The sequence below is a fragment of the Arachis stenosperma genome, chromosome 6 (genome assembly GCF_014773155.1).
Source record: "Arachis stenosperma cultivar V10309 chromosome 6, arast.V10309.gnm1.PFL2, whole genome shotgun sequence".
Taxonomy (NCBI): domain Eukaryota; kingdom Viridiplantae; phylum Streptophyta; class Magnoliopsida; order Fabales; family Fabaceae; genus Arachis; species Arachis stenosperma.
In genome coordinates this window covers 62,162,350-62,182,703 of record NC_080382.1, presented here as the reverse complement: position 1 = coordinate 62,182,703, position 20,354 = coordinate 62,162,350, and the positions used below count along the sequence as shown (strand labels likewise).

Genomic DNA, 20,354 nt, shown 5'->3' with positions numbered 1-20,354 from the left:
CCTAGACACTAGGAAGGAAGATGATGAATGCATCATCCTAGGAAGACCTTTCCTAGCCACAGCAGGAGCTGTGATAGATGTCAACAGAGGTGAGTTAGTCCTTCAATTGAATGGGGACTACCTTGTGTTTCAGGCACATGGCCATCCCTCTGTGACAAAAGAGAGTAAGCATGAAGAACTTCTCTCAGTTCAGAGTCAAGAAGAGCCCACACAGTCAAACTCTAAGTTTGGTGTTGTGAGGCCACAACCAAACTCTAAGTTTGGTGTACAAACCCCATATCCAAACTCTAAGTTTGGTGTTGGGAATACCACAATTAAGTTGACCTGATCACCTTGTGGCTCCATGAGAGCCACTGTCAAGCTACTGACATTAAAGAAGCGCTTGTTGGGAGGCAACCCAATTTTATTTATCTAATTTTATTTTATTTTGTTTCTTTGTTATTTTTGTGTTTTATTAGGTACATGATCATGAGGAGTCACGAAAAAATAAAAAAAAATTAAAAGCAGAGTCAAAAACAGAAGAAAAAATTTTTCACCCTGGAGGTAGCGCAGACTGGCGTTCAACGCCAGTAAGATGCATCTGTCTGGCGTTCAACGCCAGAACAGAGCACCATTCTGGCGCTGAACGCCCAAAACAAGCAACAACCTGGCGTTAAACGCCAGGATGGTGCACGAAGAGGACAAGCTGGCGCTGAACGCCAGAAACAAGCATGAAACTGGCGTTCAACGCCAGAAACATGCATTACATGGGCGTTGAACGCCCAGAACATGCACCAATGGGCGTTTGAATGACAGGATGATGCATGAAGGCATGTTACATGCCTATATGGTGAAGGAATGGTATTTGTTTTCACCTCAGGATCTGTGGACCCCACAGGATCCTCACCTCAGGATCTGTGGACCCCACAGGATCCCCACCTACCACCTTACCTTTTAATCCTAATCACACTCTCCTAATCCTAAATCTCATTCTCCATGTCACACTTCCCAACACCCTTCACCAATCACCTCAACTCCTCTTCCCCATACACCCCACCTACCCTCATAAAATTCAAATTCAATTTCCCACCCATTCCCACCCAAAATGGCCGAACACTAACCCTCCCCCCTCCCTATAAATAACCTTCCATTCTTCTTCATTTTCACACAACACAAACCCCATCTTCTCCCACATAGCCGAAACCACTTCACTCCCTCTCCACAATAATCTCTTCTTCTTCTTCTACTTTTCTTTTCTTTTCTTGCTCGAGGACGAGCAAATTTTAAGTTTGGTGTGGTAAAAGCATAAGCTTTTTTGTTTTTCCATTACCAATGGCACCTAAGGCCGGAGTTTCCTCAAGAAAAGGAAAAGGGAAAGCAAAAGCTTCCACCTCCGAGTCATGGGAGAAGGAGAGATTCATCTCCAAAAGCCACCAAGACCACTTCTATGATGTTGTGGCAAAGAAGAAGGTGATCCCTGAGGTCCCTTTCAAGCTCAAAAAGAATGAGTATCTGGAAATCCGACATGAAATTCAAAGAAGAGGGTGGGAAGTCATAACCAACCCCATGCAACAAGCTGGAATATTGATGGTTCAAGAGTTCTATGCTAATGCATGGATCACTAGGAACCATGATCAAAGTATGAACCCGAGCCCAAAGAATTATCTCACAATGGTTAGGGGGAAATACTTGGATTTTAGTCCGGAAAATGTGAGGTTGGCGTTTCACTTACCCATGATGCAAGGTGATGAACGCCCCTACACAAGAAGGGTCAACTTTAACCAAAGGTTGGACCAAGTCCTTAGGGACATTTGTGTGGAAGGCGCCCAATGGAGAATAGACTCCAAAGGCAAGCCAGTCCAACTAAGAAGACTGGACCTCAAGCCTGTAGCTAGAGGATGGTTGGAGTTCATCCAAAGATCCATCATCCCTACAAGCAACCGATCTGAAGTTACTGTGGATCGGGCCATCATGATTCAAAGCATCATGATTGGAGAGGAAGTAGAGGTTCATGAAGTCATCTCCAATGAACTCTACAAAATAGCTGACAAGCCTTCACACATGGCACGGCTAGCCTTCCCCCACCTTATATGCCATCTATGTTACTCAGCTAAAGTTATCATAGAAGGAGATGTCTCCATTGAAGAAGACAAGCCCATCACCAAGAAAAGGATGGAGCAATCAAGAGAAGTTCCTCACGGCCCTCAAGGAGAACATGAGGAAGTTCATCATCAACAAATGCCTCAAGAAATGCACTTTCCTCCCAACAACTATTGGGAGCAACTCAGTACCTCTTTAGAAGATTTGAGCCATAATGTTGAACAATTAAGGGTGGAACATCATGAGCACTCCATCATTCTCCAAGAAATAAGAGAAGATCAAAGAGCAATGAGGGAGGAGCAACAAAGGCAAGGAAGGGACATAGAAGAGTTGAAGAACATCATGGGTCCTTCAAGAAGAAGACGCCACTAAAAGGTGGATTCATTCCTTGTTCTTTATTTCTTTCTGTTTTCGGTTTTTAATACTATGTTTATCTATGTTTTGTGTCTTTATTTCATGATCATTAGTATGTAACCATGCCTTAAAGCTATGAATAAAATCCATTAGTCCTTCACCTCTCTTAAAAGAAAAATGTTTTAATTCAAAAGAATAAGAAGTACATAATTTTCGAAATTATTATTGAATTTAGTTTAATTATATTGATGTGGTGACAATGATTTTTGTTTTCTGAATGAATGATTGAACAGTGCATATGTCTTTTGATCTTGTTGTTTATGAGTGTTAAATTTGTTGGCTCTTGAAAGAATGATGAACAAAGAGAAATGTTATTGATGATCTGAAAAACATCATGAAATTGATTCTTGAAGCAAGAAAAAGCAGCAAAAAAAAAATAATAATAATAATAGCGAAAATTTTAAAAAAAGCAAAGGATCCAAGGCTTTGAGCATTAATGGATAGGAGGGCCCAGGGAAATAAAATCCAGGCCTAAGCGGCTAGATCAAGCTGTCCCTAACCATGTGCTTGTGTCATGAAGGTCCAAGTGAAAAGCTTGAGACTGAATGGTTAAAGTCGTGATCCAAAGCAAAAGAGTGTGCTTAAGAGCTCTGGACACCACTAACTGGGGACTTTAGCAAAGCTGAGTCACAATCTGAAAAGGTTCACCCAGTTATGTGTCCGTGGCATTTATGTATCCGGTGGTAATATTGGAAAACAAAATGCTTAGGGCCACAGCCAAGACTCAAAAGTAGCTGTGTTCAAGAATCAACATGCTTAACTAGGAAAGTCAATAACACTATCCAAAATTCTAAATTCCTAGAGATGCCAATCACTCTGAACTTCAAAGGAAAAAGTGAGATGCCAAAACTGTTCAGAAGCAAAAAGCTACAAGTCCCGCTCATGTAATTAAATTAATATTCACTGATATTTTGGACTTTATAGTATATTCTCTTCTTTTTATCCTATTTGATTTTCAGTTGCTTGGGGACAAGCAACAATTTAAGTTTGGTGTTGTGATGAGCGGATAATTTATACGCTTTTTGGCATAGTTTTTAATGAGTTTAAGCTACTTTTAGGGATGTTTTCCTTAGTTTTTATGTTAAATTTACATTTCTGGACTTTACTATGAGTTTGTGTGTTTTTCTGTGATTTCAGGTAAATTCTGACTGAAATTGAGGGATTTGAGCAAAACTCTGAAAAAGGCTGACAAAAGGACTACTGATGCTGTTGGATTCTGACCTCCCTTCACTCGAAATGGATTTTCTGGAGCTACAGAACACCAAATGGTGCGCTCTCAACCGCGTTGGAAAGTAGACATCCAGGGCTTTCCAGCAATATATAATATTCCATACTTTATTCGAAGAATGACGACGTAACTTGGCGTTGAACGCCAAGTTCATGCTGCTGTCTGGAGTTAAACGCCAGAAAAACGTCATGATCCGGAGTTGAACGCCCAAAACACGTCATAACTCGGAGTTCAACTCCAAGAGAAGCCTCTGCTCGTGGAATGATCAAGCTCAGCCCAAACATACACCAAGTGGGCCCCGGAAGTGGATTTATGCATCAATTACTTACTCATGTAAACCCTAGTAGCTAGTCTAGTATATATAGGACATTTATCTATTGTATTAGACATCTTTGGTCTCAGTTTTGTTTTATTCTTCATCTTAGGAGATCATTGATCACGTTTTAGGGGGCTGGCCATTCGGCCATGCCTGAACCCTTTGCTTATCTATTTTCAACGGTGGAGTTTCTGCACACCATAGATTAAGGGTGTGGAGCTCTGCTGTACCTCAAGTATTAATGAAGTTCTATTTTCTTTTCTTCGGTCTCTATCTTATTCTTATTCCAAGATATTCATTCGTACCCAAGAATATGATGAATCTAATGAGTTAAATAACCCTCATTATCATTCTCACTTATGAACGCGCGTGATTGACAACCACTTCCGTTCTACATGCAACAAGGCTTGGATGTGTATCTCTTAGATTCTCCAACAGAATCTTCGTGGTATAAGCTAGATAGATGGCGGCATTTATGAGGATCCGGAAAGTCTAACCTTGTCTGTGGTATTCCGAGTAGGATCCTGGGAATCCGGAAAGTCTAACCTTGTCTGTGGTATTCCGAGTAGGATTCCGGTAATGAATGACTGTGACGTGCTTCAAACTTGCAACCTGCTAGGCGTTAGTGACAGATGCAAAAGAATCAAGGGATTCTATTCCAGTAGGAGCGGGAACCAACCGGTGATTGGCCGTACTGTGACAGAGTGCGTGAGCATTAGCTTTCACTGCGAGGATGGGATGTAGCCATCAACCATGGGTGATGCCTCCAGACTGATTAGCTGTGCGAGTGACAGCCGCATAGGATATTTTCCCGAGAGGATGAAAGTAGCCACAGCTGATGGTGAACCCCTATACACAGCTTGCCATGGAAAGGAGTAAGAAGGATTGAGTAGAAGCAGTGGGAAGGCAGACGTCCTTGGGCCATACAGCACCTCCATTCACTTATCTGAAATTCTCACCAATGAATCTGCATAAGTATTTCTATCCTTTTTATTATTTATTTTCTTATTTCTATTTTCGAAACCCATAAATCAATATTTAATCTGCCTGACTGAGATTTACAAGGTGACCATAGCTTGCTTCATACCAACAATCTCTGTGGATTCGACCCTTACTCACGTAAGGTTTATTACTTGGACGACCCAGTACACTTGCTGGCTAGTTGAACGGAGTTGTGAAATAAACAGTGCCCCAAGAGTATACAAAAGAACATGTGATCACAATTTCGTCCACCAATGGGCAAGTGTCTGAGTCTTAAGTTGGTGTGTGAACACCAAACTTAGTCTCCTACTTACTCCTCTGTTCTTTGAATCCTTGAATTCTCCTTGGAATGAAGTTGCTGCTAAAGATTTTAAGCATTTCTGTGATTGCTTAGAATGGTTGTTCCTTTCATATAATTCAAAGGTTGTTGTGTTCAGTTGATCTGTATGGTGGAACACCAAACTTAGAGTCACACATTCCCCTTTGAATTATTGTTCCACGAATTCATTGTTTGGTGTGAAACACCAAACTTAATTCTTTGCAATGCACAGAAACTACTTCACCTTTTTATTGAAACAAATAAAAGAAACAGCAAGGGAGTATTACCTCAGGTTGGGTTGCCTCCCAACAAGCGCTTCTTTAACGTCATTAGCTTGACGGTTGTCCCTTGTTAGGGTGGATTGTAGTACTTGATGTCCTCTCCTCTCACTATGAAAACGTCCCCATTTGATTCCTTCATGATTTTCAAATGTTCCATAGAAAGAACTTTCCTGATTGTGAACACTTGAGGGAGCTGGGAAGGAATGGTTTTGAGGCCAGGTGGGATTGGCAGATAATGACTTGATATCACTTTATCTCCCGGAGAGAAACCTTCAGTGGGAATTTTCTTGTTTCTCCACCCTCTTGGCAATTTCTTTACAATTCTTCCCTCTCTCTTGAGGATTTCTTCATTGACCCTTATGTCAGGAGGATCCTTCGGAGCTATTTCTATTGATTCTTGTGGCTTTAACTCTTGCAATTCTTGTTTGCTTTCCAAGGACTGTTTCAGAGTTTCAGCTGCTGGGTTGCTTTCCTCCAAACACAGATGGCTACTATCATCCTTAGGCCTTTCAGGTTCTGGTTCAGGCTCAGATTCAGGTTTGAAAACATGGAAAATGAGCTGTTCATCATGTATTCTCAAAATTAGCTCTCCTTGTTCTACATCTATGAGCGCTCTAGCAGTGGCTAGAAATGGCCTTCCCAGAATGATAGGGTGTAGGTAGCTTTCCTCCATGTCCAAAATGACAAAGTCTGTGGGGAAGAAATAATTTCCCACTTTCACCAGCACATTCTCAACTACCCCTTCAGCTTGCTTCTGAGTTTTGTCAGTGATGAGCGGATAATTTGTACGCTTTTTGGCATAGTTTTTACATAGTTTTTAATAAGTTTAAGCTACTTTTAGGGATGTTTTCATTAGTTTTTATGTTAAATTCACATTTCTGGACTTTACTATGAGTTTGTGTGTTTTTCTGTGATTTTAGGTAAATTCTGACTGAAATTGAGGGATTTGAGCAAAACTCTGAAAAAGGCTGACAAAAGGACTGCTGATGCTGTTGGATTCTGACCTCCCTGCACTCGAAATGGATTTTCTGGAGCTACAGAACTCCAAATGGCGCACTCTCAACGGCGTTGGAAAGTAGACATCCAGGGCTTTCCAGCAATATATAATAATCCATGCTTTATTCGAAGAATGACGACGTAACTTGGCGTTAAACGCCAAGTTCATGCTGCTGTCTGGAGTAAAACGCCAGAAAAACGTCATGATCCGGAGTTGAACGCCCAAAACACGTCATAACTCAAAGTTCAACGCCAAGAATTGCCTTAGCTCGTGGATTGATCAAGCTCAGCCCAAGCACACACCAAGTGGGCCCCGGAAGTGGATTTATGCATCAATTACTTACTCATGTAAACCCTAGTAGCTAGTCTAGTATATATAGGACACTTATCTATTGTATTAGACATCTTTGGTCTCAGTTTTGCTTTATTCTTCATCTTAGGGGATCATTGATCACGTTTTAGGGGGCTGGCCATTCGGCCATGCCTGAACCCTTTGCTTATGTATTTTCAACGGTGGAGTTTCTGCACACCATAGATTAAGGGTGTGGAGCTCTGCTGTACCTCAAAGATTAATGAAGTTCTACTTTCTTTTATTCAATTCCTCTTTTATTCTTATTCCAAGATATTCATTCGTACCCAAGAACATGATGAATGTGATGAGTTAAATAACCCTCATCATCATTCTCACTGATGAACGCGCGTGATTGACAACCACTTCCGTTCTACTTGCAACACAAGCTTGAATGTGTATCTCTTAGATTCCCCAACAGAATCTTCGTGGTATAAGCTAGAGAGATGGCGGCATTTATGAGGATCCGGAAAGTCCAACCTTGTCTGTGGTGTTCCGAGTAGGATCCTGGGAATCCGGAAAGTCTACCTTGTCTGTGGTGTCCGAGTAGGATTCCGGTAATGAATGACTGTGACGTGCTTCAAACCTGTAACCTGCTGGGCGTAGTGACAACGCAAAAGAATCAATGGATTCTATTCCAGTAGGGGAGGGAACCAACCGGTGATTGGCCGTACTGTGACAGAGTGCGTGAGCATTAGCTTTCACTGCGAGGATGGGATGTAGCCATCAACCATGGGTGATGCCTCCAGACTGGTTAGCTGTGCGAGTGACAGCCGCATAGGATATTTCCCCGTGAGGATGAAAGTAGCCACATTTGATGATGAACCCCTATACAAAGCTTGCCATGGAAAGGATTAAGAAGGATTGAGTAGGAGGAATAGGAGAGCAGGCGTCCGAGAGCTCTACAGCATCTCCATTCCGCTTATCCGAAATTCCTACCAATGAATCTACATAAGTATTTCTATCCTTTTTATTATTTATTTCTTTTTATATTTTCGAAACCCATAAATCAATATTTAATCCGCCTAACTGAGATTTGCAAGGTGACCATAGCTTGCTTCATACCAACAATCACTGTGGATTCGACCCTTACTCACGTAAGGTTTATTACTTGGACGACCCAGTACACTTGCTGGTTAGTTGAACGGAGTTGTGAAGAAAATAAACAGTGCCATAAGAGTATACATTCTTTATAAACAAATAACAAGTGATCACAACAACGTCCACCAAGTTTTTGGCGCCGTTGCCGGGGATTGTTCGAGTATGGACAACTGACGGTTCATCTTGTTGCTCAGATTAGGTAATTTTCTTTTCAAAAATCTTTTTCAAAATTTTTCTTTTATTTTTTTCGTTTTTCCAGCTTTTATTTTCGAAAATAATTAATAAAAATACAAAAAAAATTAGAAAATCATAAAAATCAAAAATATTTTGTGTTTCTTGTTTGAGTCTTGAGTCAATTTTTTAAGTTTGATGTCAATTGCATGCTTTTAAAAATTTTTCTTGCATTTTTCGAAAATCCCATGCATTCATAGTGTTCTTCATGATCTTCAAGTTGTTCTTGACAAGTCTTCTTGTTTGATCTTGATGATTTTTTGTTTTGTGTTGTTTGTTGTTTTTCATGTGCATTTTTGCATTCATACTTTCCATGCATTAAAAATTTCTAAGTTTGGTGTCGTGCATGATTTCTTTGCATTAAAAATTTTTCAAAATTATGTTCTTGATGTTCATCATGATCTTCAAAGTGTTCTTGGTGTTCATCTTGACATTCATAGTGTTCTTGCATGCATCTTGTGTCTTGATCCAAAATTTTCATGTTTTGGGTCATTTTTGTGTTTTTCTTTAAAAATTTAAAAATCAAAAATATCTTTTCCTTATTTCCCTCCAAAATTTCGAAATTTTGGGATTGACTTGGTCAAAAATTTTCAAAATTAGTTATTTCTTACAAGTCAAGTCAAAATTTCAATTTTAAAAATCTTATCTTTTCAAAATCTTTTTCAAAATCATATCTTTTTCAATTTTTTTTTATTATTTTCGAAAATTTTAAAAAAAATCTTTTTCAATTTATTTTCAAAATCTTTTTCTTATCTTTATATGTAATTTTCGAAAATTCACTAATAATTAATGTGATCGGTTCAAAAATTTGAAGTTTGTTACTTTCTTGTTAAGAAAGGTTCAATCTTTAAATTCTAGAATCTTATCTTGTAGTTTCTTGTTAGTGAAGTAAATAATTTCAAAATTTTTTGAATTAAATCTTTTTATCTCTTATTTTATCTTTTTCAAAATTTGATTTCAAAATATCTTATCTAACTTCTTATCTTCTTATCTTTTTAAATTTTGATTTCAAATCTTTTTCAATTAACTAACTAACTTTTTGTTTGTTTCTTATCTTTTTCAAAACCACCTAACTACTTTTCCCTCTCTAATTTTCGAAAATTCTCCCTCTCTTTTTCAAAAAATTCTTTTTGTTTTAAAATTTTAATTTTAATTACATTTTATATTTGATTTTCAAAAAACTACTAACTTCTTTTTCAAATTTATTTTCGAATTCTACCTTTCTTCTCTTCTTCTATTTAATTAATTAATTACTAACACTTCTCTTCACCTCTCTTCATTCATATCCTAACATCTCATCTCACATCTCCGCCATCCTCACAGTTGTGTTTCTTCCATTACATTACATTCTTTGTCTCCCCCTCTTCTTCTACCCCTTTCTTCTTCTACTAACATAAAGGAATCTCTATACTGTGACATAGAGGATTCCTTTTTCTTTTCTTGTTTTCTTCTCTTTCATATGAGCAGGAACAGGGATAAAGGCACTCTTGTTGAAATTGATCCAGAACCAGAAAGGACTCTGAAGAGAAAATTAAAAGAAGCCAAATTACAACAATCTAGAAGCAACCTTTTAGAAAATTTCGAACAAGAGGAAGAGATGGCCGAAAATAATAATAATAATAGGAGAATGCTTGGTGACTTCACAAAACCAACGTCCAAGTTTGATGGAAGAAGCATCTCCATTCCTGCCATTGGAGCCAATAACTTTGAGCTTAAACCTCAACTAGTTGCTTTAATGCAACAAAACTGCAAGTTTTATGGACTTCCATCTGAAGATCCTTACCAGTTTTTAACTGAGTTCTTGCAGATCTGTGACACTGTAAAGACAAATGGAGTTAATCCTGAAGTCTACAGACTCTTGCTTTTCCCTTTTGCTGTAAGAGACAGAGCTAGAGTATGGTTGGATTCACAACCCAAGGATAGCCTGGACTCATGGGATAAGCTTGTCACTGCATTCTTAGATAAGTTCTTTCCTCCTCAAAAGCTGAGCAAGCTGAGAGTGGATGTTCAAACCTTCAAACAAAAAGATGGTGAATCCCTCTATGAAGCTTGGGAAAGATACAAGCAGCTGACCAAGAGATGTCCATCTGACATGTTTTCAGAATGGACCATATTAGATATATTCTATTATGGTCTCTTTGAATTTTCGAAAATGTCATTGGACCATTCTGCAGGTGGATCTATTCACCTGAAGAAAACGCCTGAAGAGGCTCAAGAACTCATTGACATGGTTGCAAACAACCAGTTTATGTACACCTCTGAGAGGAATTCTGTAAATAATGGGGTACCTCAGAAGAAAGGAGTTCTTGAAATTGATGCTCTGAATGCCATATTGGCTCAGAACAAAGTGTTGACTCAACAGGTCAACATGATCTCTCAAAATCTGAATGGATTGCAACATGCATCCAACAGTACTAGAGAGGCAGCTTCTGAAGAAGCTTATGATCCTGAGAACCCTGCCATGGCAGAGGTTAATTACTTAGGTGAACCTTATGGAAACACCTATAAATCATCATGGAGAAATCATCCAAATTTCTCATGGAAGGATCAACAAAAACCTCAACAAGGTTTTAACAATGGTGGACGCAACAGGCTGAATAATAGTAAGCCATATCCATCATCTTCTCAGCAACAGACAGAGAACTCTGAACAAAATACTGCTAATTTAGCCAATATAGTCTCTGATCTGTCAAAAGCCACTTTCAGTTTCATGAATGAAACAAGATCCTCCATTAGAAATTTGGAGGCACAAGTGGGCCAGCTGAGTAAGAAAGTCATTGACACTCCTCCCAGTACTCTCCCAAGTAACACAGAAGAAAATCCAAAAGGAGAGTGCAAGGCCATTGATTTAATCAAAGTGGCCGAATGCACAAGGGAGGAGGAGGACGAAAATCCTAGGGAAGAAGACCTCCTGGGACGTTCCTCAAGCAAGAAGGAGTTTCCTATTAAGGATCCTGAGGAATATGAGGCTCATCTAGAGACCATAGAGATTCCTTTAAATCTCCTTCTGCCATTCATGAGCTCTGAAGAATATTCATCCTCTGAAGAGAATGAAGATGTGACTGGAGAGCAAGTTGCTCAATACTTAGGAGCTATCATGAAGCTGAATGCCAAGCTGTTTGGTAATGAGACTTGGGAAAGTGAACCTCCCTTGCTCATTAGTGAACTAGATACTTGGATTCAAAGGACTCTACCTCAAAAGAAACAAGATCCTGGCAAATTCCTAATACCTTGCACCATTGGCACCATGAGCTTTGAAAAAGCTCTATGTGATTTGGGGTCAGGGATAAATCTTATGCCACTCTCTGTAATGGAGAAGCTGGGAATCATTGAGGTACAACCTGCCTTGTTCTCATTACAATTGGCAGATAAGTCCATAAGATAAGCTTATAGAATAGTAGAGGACGTGCTAGTAAGGGTTGAAGGCCTTTACATCCCTACTGATTTCATAATCCTAGACACTAGGAAGGAAGATGATGAATGCATCATCCTAGGAAGACCTTTCCTAGCCACAGCAGGAGCTGTGATAGATGTCAACAGAGGTGAGTTAGTCCTTCAATTGAATGGGGACTACCTTGTGTTTAAGCCACATGGCCATCCCTCTGTGACAAAAGAGAGTAAGCATGAAGAGCTTCTCTCAGTTCAGAGTCAAGAAGAGCCCACACAGTCAAACTCTAAGTTTGGTGTTGTGAAGCCACAACCAAACTCTAAGTTTGGTGTCCAAACCCCATATCCAAACTCTAAGTTTGGTGTTGGGAATACCACACTTAAGTTGACCTGATCACCTTGTGGCTCCATGAGAGCCACTGTCAAGCTATTGACATTAAAGAATCGCTTGTTGGGAGGCAACCCAATTTTATTTATCTAATTTTATTTTATTTTCTTTCTTTGTTATTTTTGTGTTTAATTAGGTACATGATCATGAGGAGTCACGAAAAAATCAAAAAAATTAAAAACAGAGTCAAAAACAGAAGAAAAAAAATTTTTCACCCCGGAGGACGCACGGGCTGGCGTTCAACGCCCAGAAGGTGCATCTGGCCGGCGTTCAACGCCAGAACAGAGCACCATTCTGGCGCTGAACGCCCAAAACAAGCAACAACCTGGCGTTAAACGCCAGGATGCGCACACAGAGGACAATCTGGCGCTGAACGCCAGAAACAAGCATGAAACTGGCGTTCAACGCCAGAAACATGCATTACATCGGCGTTGAACGCCCAGAACATGCACAAATGGGCGTTTAAACGGGCGTTTAAACGCCAGAATGATGCACGAAGGCATTTTACATGCCTATTTGGTACAAGGATGGAATTCCTTGGCACCTCAGGATCTGTGGACCCCCACAGGATCACCTCAGGATCTGTGAACCTCACAGGATCCCCACCTACCTCGCCCTCTATCTCTCCATTCATGGTCATCCCTTCTGTTTTTCATTCACCACTCACCCTTTCCCACCCAATCCCACCCATATAGCCGAATCCATCTCCCCTCACTCACCTCCATCTTCTTCTTCTTCTTCTCTTCTTTCTTTTCTTGCTCGAGGGCAAGCAATATTTTAAGTTTGGTGTGGTAAAAGCATAGCTTTTTTGCTTTTTCATTACCATTAATGGCACCTAAAGCCAGAGAAACCTCAAAGGGAAGACAAAAAGCTTCCACCTCTGAGTCTTGGGAGATGGAATAACTCATGTAAGCTGGAATAGCTCAGTTGGTTAGAACATGTGGCTGCAAATCAAGAGATCCCTGAGATACCTGAGGGGATAAGTTATCCTCCACACAAACATTGGAAGCAACTAAGGGTGGAAACACTAAAATTATTATGGATCATTCAACAGAAGCAAGGAAGAGACATAAAAGAGCTCAAAGAGCACCATTGGACCTTCAAGAAGGCGCCACCTTCACTCAGGTGGATTCATTCCTTGTTCTTTATTTCTTTCTGTTTTCGGTTTTTTATTATTGTGTTTATCTATGTTTTGTGTCTTTATTTCAGGATCATTAGTATGTAACCATGCCTTAAAGCTATGAATAAAATCCATTAATCCTTCACCTCTCTTAAAAGAAAAATGTTTTAATTCAAAAGAACAAGAAGTACATAAATTTCGAAAATAGCTCTTGAATTTAGTTTAATTATATTGATGTGGTGACAATACTTTTTGTTTTCTGAATGAATGCTTGAACAGTGCATATGTTTTTGGATCTTGTTGTTTATGAATGTTAAAATTGTTGGCTCTTGAAAGAATGATGAACAAAGAGAAATGTTATTGAGGATCTGAAAAATCATGAAATTGATTCTTGAAGCAAGAAAAAGCAGTGAAAAAGAAAGCTTGCGGGAAAAAAAAAAGAAAAAAAATGGCGAAAAAAAAAAATAAATAGAAAAAAAAAAGAAAAGAAGGAGCAGTAGAAAAAGCCAATAGCCCTTAAAACCAAAAGGCAAGGGTAAAAAGGATCCAAGGCTTTGAGCATCAATGGATAGGAGGGCCTAAGGAAATTAAATCCAGGCCTAAGCGGCTAAATCAAGCTGTCCCTAACCATGTGCTTGTGTCATGAAGGTCTAAGTGAAAAGCTTGAGACTGAGTGGTTAAAGTCGTGATCCAAAGCAAAAGAGTGTGCTTAAGAGCTCTGGACACCACTAACTGGGGACTCTAGCAAAGCTGAGTCACAATCTGAAAAGGTTCACCCAGTTATGTGTCTGTGGCATTTGTGTATCCGGTGGTAATACTGGAAGACAAAGTGCTTAGGGCCACAGCCAAGACTCATAAGTAGCTGTGTTCAAGAATCAACATGCTTAACTAGGAAAGTCAATAACACTATCCGAAATTCTAAGTTCCTAGAGAAGCCAATCATTCATAAACTTCAAAGGAAAAAGTGAGATGCCAAAACTGTTCAGAAGCAAAAAGCTACAAGTCCTGCTCATGTAATTAAATTAATATTCATTGATATTTTGGACTTTATAGTATATTCTCTTCTTTTTATCCTATTTGATTTTCAGTTGCTTGGGGACAAGCAACAATTTAAGTTTGGTGTTGTGATGAGCGGATAATTTGTACGCTTTTTGGCATAGTTTTTACATAGTTTTTAATAAGTTTAAGCTACTTTTAGGGATGTTTTCATTAGTTTTTATGTTAAATTCACATTTCTGGACTTTACTATGAGTTTGTGTGTTTTTCTGTGATTTCAGGTAAATTCTGACTGAAATTGAGGGATTTGAGCAAAACTCTGAAAAAGGCTGACAAAAGGACTGCTGATGCTGTTGGATTCTGACCTCCCTGCACTCGAAATGGATTTTCTGGAGCTACAAAACTCCAATTGGCGCGCTCTCAACGGCGTTGGAAAGTAGACATCCAGGGCTTTCCAGCAATATATAATAGTCCATGCTTTATTCGAAGAATTACGACGTAACTTGGCGTTAAACGCCAAGTTCATGCTGCTGTCTGGAGTAAAACGCCAGAAAAACGTCATGATCCGGAGTTGAACGCCCAAAACATGTCATAACTCAAAGTTCAACGCCAAGAATTGCCTTAGCTCGTGGATTGATCAAGCTCAGCCCAAGCACACACCAAGTGGGCCCCAGAAGTGGATTTATGCATCAATTACTTACTCATGTAAACCCTAGTAGCTAGTCTAGTATATATAGGACACTTATCTATTGTATTAGACATCTTTGGTCTCAGTTTTGCTTTATTCTTCATCTTAGGGGATCATTGATCACGTTTTAGGGGGCTGGCCATTCGGCCATGCCTGAACCCTTTGCTTATGTATTTTCAACGGTGGAGTTTCTGCACACCATAGATTAAGGGTGTGGAGCTCTGCTGTACCTCAAAGATTAATGAAGTTCTACTTTCTTTTATTCAATTCCTCTTTTATTCTTATTCCAAGATATTCATTCGTACCCAAGAACATGATGAATGTGATGAGTTAAATAACCCTCATCATCATTCTCACTGATGAACGCGCGTGATTGACAACCACTTCCGTTCTACATGCAACACAAGCTTGAATGTGTATCTCTTAGATTCCCCAACAGAATCTTCGTGGTATAAGCTAGAGAGATGGCGGCATTTATGAGGATCCGGAAAGTCCAACCTTGTCTGTGGTGTTTCGAGTAGGATCCTGGGAATCCGGAAAGTCTACCTTGTCTGTGGTGTCCGAGTAGGATTCCGGTAATGAATGACTGTGACGTGCTTCAAACCTGTAACCTGCTGGGCGTAGTGACAACGCAAAAGAATCAATGGATTCTATTCCAGTAGGGGAGGGAACCAACCGGTGATTGGCCGTACTGTGACAGAGTGCGTGAGCATTAGCTTTCACTGCGAGGATGGGATGTAGCCATCAACCATGGGTGATGCCTCCAGACTGGTTAGCTGTGCGAGTGACAGCCGCATAGGATATTTCCCCGTGAGGATGAAAGTAGCCACAGTTGATGATGAACCCCTATACAAAGCTTGCCATGGAAAGGATTAAGAAGGATTGAGTAGGAGGAATAGGAGAGCAGGCGTCCGAGAGCTCTACAGCATCTCCATTCCGCTTATCCGAAATTCCTACCAATGAATCTACATAAGTATTTCTATCCTTTTTATTATTTATTTCTTTTTATATTTTTGAAACCCATAAATCAATATTTAATCCGCCTAACTGAGATTTGCAAGGTGACCATAGCTTGCTTCATACCAACAATCTCTGTGGATTCGACCCTTACTCACGTAAGGTTTATTACTTGGACGACCCAGTACACTTGCTGGTTAGTTGAACGGAGTTGTGAAGAAAATAAACAGTGCCATAAGAGTATACATCCTTTATAAACAAATAACAAGTGATCACAACAACGTCCACCAGTCAGCCAGTTGTATGATTACATCAGTAGATCTCACCTCATTCAGTTGTAGCCTTTTCATAAGAGTCAGAGGCATCACATTTATGCTAGCTCCTTGATCACAGAATCCTCTGTCAATTTTTGTTTCCCCAATGATGCAGGGGATATGAAAACTTCCTGGGTCTGTTTTCTTAGAGACTATGTTCTTCTTGATGAGGGCACTGCATTCGTTGTTCATTATTACAGTTTGTCCTCCCTTCAAAACTCTTTTCTTGCTCAGCAATTCCTTTAAATACTTGATATGTGTAGGCATCTGCTGGAGAATCTCAAGAAAGGGAATATTGATATGGAGAGACTTAAATGTCTCTAAAAACCTTGAATATGTTTTCCCTTTTTCACCTCCTCCTAACCTCTGAGGAAATGGTGCTTTTGGTTGGTATGTTTCCAGCATGCCTTTATTTTGCAGTTCCTTGGCTTGCTCAGTTTCACTTTCCTGCTTAGCTTCTTCCACACCTTCCTTCAAGATTTCTGGCTCTGGTTCTGAGGGTCTGATTCCTTCTTTTTCTGAGACTTCCTTCAATATGGTGATGGCCTTGCATTCTTCCCATCTCACTCCCTTTTGTTCCCCTTTAGGATTCTTTTCTGTGTCACTAGGGAACACTGCAGTTGACTTGGGGGCCTGTTGAGATAGCTCTCCTACTCGAGACTCCATCATCTTGAGTTTTTCACCATGGTTCCTTAAGGTAGATCTCACATCATCCCTAAAGCTTTTCAACTCACTTATGTCCTGACCCATGTTTGCAAGCATTCCTTCTATCCTGTTTAATTGATCTTGAAATTGTTAGTTCGGATTAGGTTGGGCAGGTTGATTATTTTGACCATGATATGGTGGTTGGGAGTAAGTGTTTTGTGTGGCTTGGTATGATTTTTGGTTGGAGTTTTGGTATGTGAAATTGTTATGTTGGTTGGGGTTGTAAGGTTTGTGGTTTTGGGGTTGGGTTTGCTGGTTTCCCCACCCAAAGTTTGGGTGGTTTTTCCAGCCTGAGTTGTAAGTGTTGGAATGTGGATCATATGGTTGCCTTTGTTGATTTCCCACATAATTGGCCTCTTCCCAATCACCTCCTTCAGTGCTTACTTCCTCTTGATCTTGTGTGTGTATTGCAGCCACTTGATTTGTTCCTAATTTCCTGGTGAGTTCTGCTAGTTGCTTGGCAAACACCTTGTTTTGGGCTAGAATTGTATCAACATGGTTCAGCTCCATGACTCCCTTAGTGTTGTGTCTCTCTGAAGCATAGTAGTACTCATTCTCAGCCACCGTCTCAATCACTTCAATGGCTTCTTCCACAGTCTTTTTCCTGTTCAATGAACCTCCTGATGAATGGTCTACAACCTTCCTTGATTCATAAGAAAGTCCATCATAGAAAATATGCAATTGCACCCAGTCATGGAACATGTCTGGTGGGCATTTCCTTGTCAACTCCTTGAACCTCTCCCATGCCTCGTAGAGAGTTTCACCATCTTGTTGTCTAAAAGTCTGAACCTCAGATCGAAGCCTATTGACCTTTTGTGGGGGGTAGAAACGTGCCAGAAATTTGCTTTCCACCTCATCCCAGGTTGTTAGGCTTCCCCTTGGGAATGATTCCAGCCACTTAGCTGCCTTGTCCCTAAGTGAAAATGGGAACAAGAGCAGTTTATAGGCATCTTCCTGGACTCCATTGGACTTCACAGTGTCGCAAATTCTCAGGAATTTTGTGAGATGTTGGTTTGGATCTTCATTAGCCCTCCCACCAAATGAACAATGGTCCTCCACCAGTGATATTAGCTGTGGTTTAAGTTCAAAATTGTTGGCCTGAATGGGTGGTTTCTGAATGCTGCTACCACAATTCCCAGAGGTTGGGTTTATGTATGAACCAAGAACCCTCCTCTCGGGAATGGCATTGTTTCCATCAGCTCTCTCATGGTTGTGAACTTCTCTATCCATGTTGAGATCTGGAGCTTCCTCAAAATTGTCCTCAGATTCTCCTTCAGATTCTTCTTCTCCCAGTACTCTCTTCCCTCTTGCTTCCCTTCTAAGTTTATGAAGGGTCCTCTCTGGTTCGGTATATGGATGAGTTGATGTCTCTCTTCTCCTACCTGTCATACAAGAACACAGCACAGGCAATAAACAAGTGAATACTCTTGGTTAATGGAAGAGTATGGTTAGAGAAATTGAGGAATTAATTCAAATAGTTAGTGGGTCAGTGAGTTAGTTGCTTGAATTTAAAGGCATAAAGAAAGAAAACAAGTAACAGAGTGCAGAAATTAAAAATTCAACAAGTAACTTGAACTGAATTAACAAAACAAGAAAAATGCTCAATCTAGTTAACTTCCAATTTGAGAATTGTCAATCGAAAACCAATCCCCGGCAACGGCGCCATAAACTTGATGTGCTATAAACTTGATAGCTACGATTTTAGGAAATTGCACGATCGGCAAAAATTCCTTCCGGCAAGTGCACCGGTTATCGTCAAGTAAAAACTCACAATAGAGTGAGGTCGAATCCCACAAGGATTGGTTGAGTGAGCAATTCGGATTAGAAGTGTGTTCTAGTTGAGCGGAATCAAGATTTAGATGAGAATTGTGGAATGTAAAGTTGGCGGGAAACGTAAATGGCAAGAAATTAAAAGTGCAGAATCTTAAATTGCATGAATTAAAGAGAGAGAAGCTAAATTGCTGAAATTAAAAGGGGATCGGGGTGATTGCATGAATTTAATTGCAGAATGTAAAGAGAAAGTGGTAGATCAGAAATGGGGAATTCATTGGGTTTTAGGAGATATTGAGATCTCCGAATCAAAACATTTTTATCCCTTCCTCAACCAATGCATTCATTGAATTTTGCTTGGCAATCTTATATGATTGGATCCCAATCCCTTGGCTCACCAATTCTCTCTAAAAACAAACAGATTCCCAATCCCTTGGTTTAAATGCTTATAAGAAGAGATGATGCTCGATCACTGATTATACCACACAGTTTCATGAACCACAATTTGGTAGGATTACATGTCACAATATCCATCCAAACCCCAATCCAATTCACTGTGAGAAAGCTTCTCTAGCATGAATCCTCCATTCCTTTTCCAAGGTTCCGAAGGATTCCAATTGTGGATAGTTTCTTTCCCAAGACAACTAACCAATGGAATTAGATCGAGAAGCTTTCTAACAAAATTCAAGAGAAAAGATTGAAGAAGAAGATAAAAACTATTATTGATTCATTGAATTACAATAGAGCTCCCTAACCCAATGAAAGGGGTTTAGTGAGTCATAGCTCCGAATTCAATTACAAAAAGATGAAAACTAGCAAAATGATCAAAAGTTCCCAGTGTATCCTCTCAAACTTAAATTCTATCTTATTTATACACTTTCTAAATTGAGCTTCTGTTGTGTTTCTTGGGCTTTGAGGCCTTTTCCTGATTTCCTTTTGCCTTGGGTTTATGATCCATAATCCTGATGAGGCTGCTGATCCAATTCTGCAACATTCATTGAGCCAACTTAGTGATAATCAAGTAATGACACATGACTCAACAAATTGAAATTCCAGACTCATCAATTCTTCAGGCCCAATCCCATAAACCATGATATTCAATTGGGTTTCATACCAGAGTATGTTTAAGTTAATGCTTGTGCTCAAATGCTAACTTAAACTGCAATATCTTTGGCCCAGAAACCTTTTCAATTAGTGGCGTTTAAGTTGAAGTTTAAGCTTAAACTTCAACTTAAACGCCAGACACTTCCAGGAGGTAAAATTGTCGAACACGTTTAAGCTTCAGTTTAAGGTTAAACTGAAGCTTAAACGTGGGAATGGAAGAAAGCAATCCTGGAGTGTGAAATGGTCGAACACGTTTAAGCTCTAGTTTAAGCTTAAACTGGAGCTTAAACGTGGAAATGAGGAAAGCAACCCCTGGAGGAAAATTGGGTCGAACACGTTTAAGCTCCAGTTTAAGCTTAAACTGGAGCTTAAACGTGGAAATGCAAAACGCAACCCTGCAGGAGAATGGTCGAACACGTTTAAGCTCCAGTTTAAGGTTAAACTGGAGCTTAAACGTGGAAATGGCTCCCTGGTGCTTTCAATTCTGGCGTTTAACTTCCAGTTTAAGGTTAAACTGGAGGTTAAACGCCACTTTCAGCCTTTCCTCAGCTTTCATGATTTTGGCGTTTAAGCTCCAGTTTAAGCTTAAACTGGAGCTTAAACTCCACATGTGATATTCAAGCTTCCTTT

General features: G+C 39.8%; 1 non-coding gene across 1 annotated transcript; it reads left to right on the top strand.

The window, feature by feature from the left end:
* Positions 1 to 17,550: 17,550 nt before the first annotated feature.
* On the top strand, positions 17,551 to 17,654 carry LOC130937034 (small nucleolar RNA R71). The gene has a single exon (XR_009068272.1). It is a non-coding gene; the product is annotated as a small nucleolar RNA R71 (small nucleolar RNA).
* Positions 17,655 to 20,354: the final 2,700 nt, after the last annotated feature.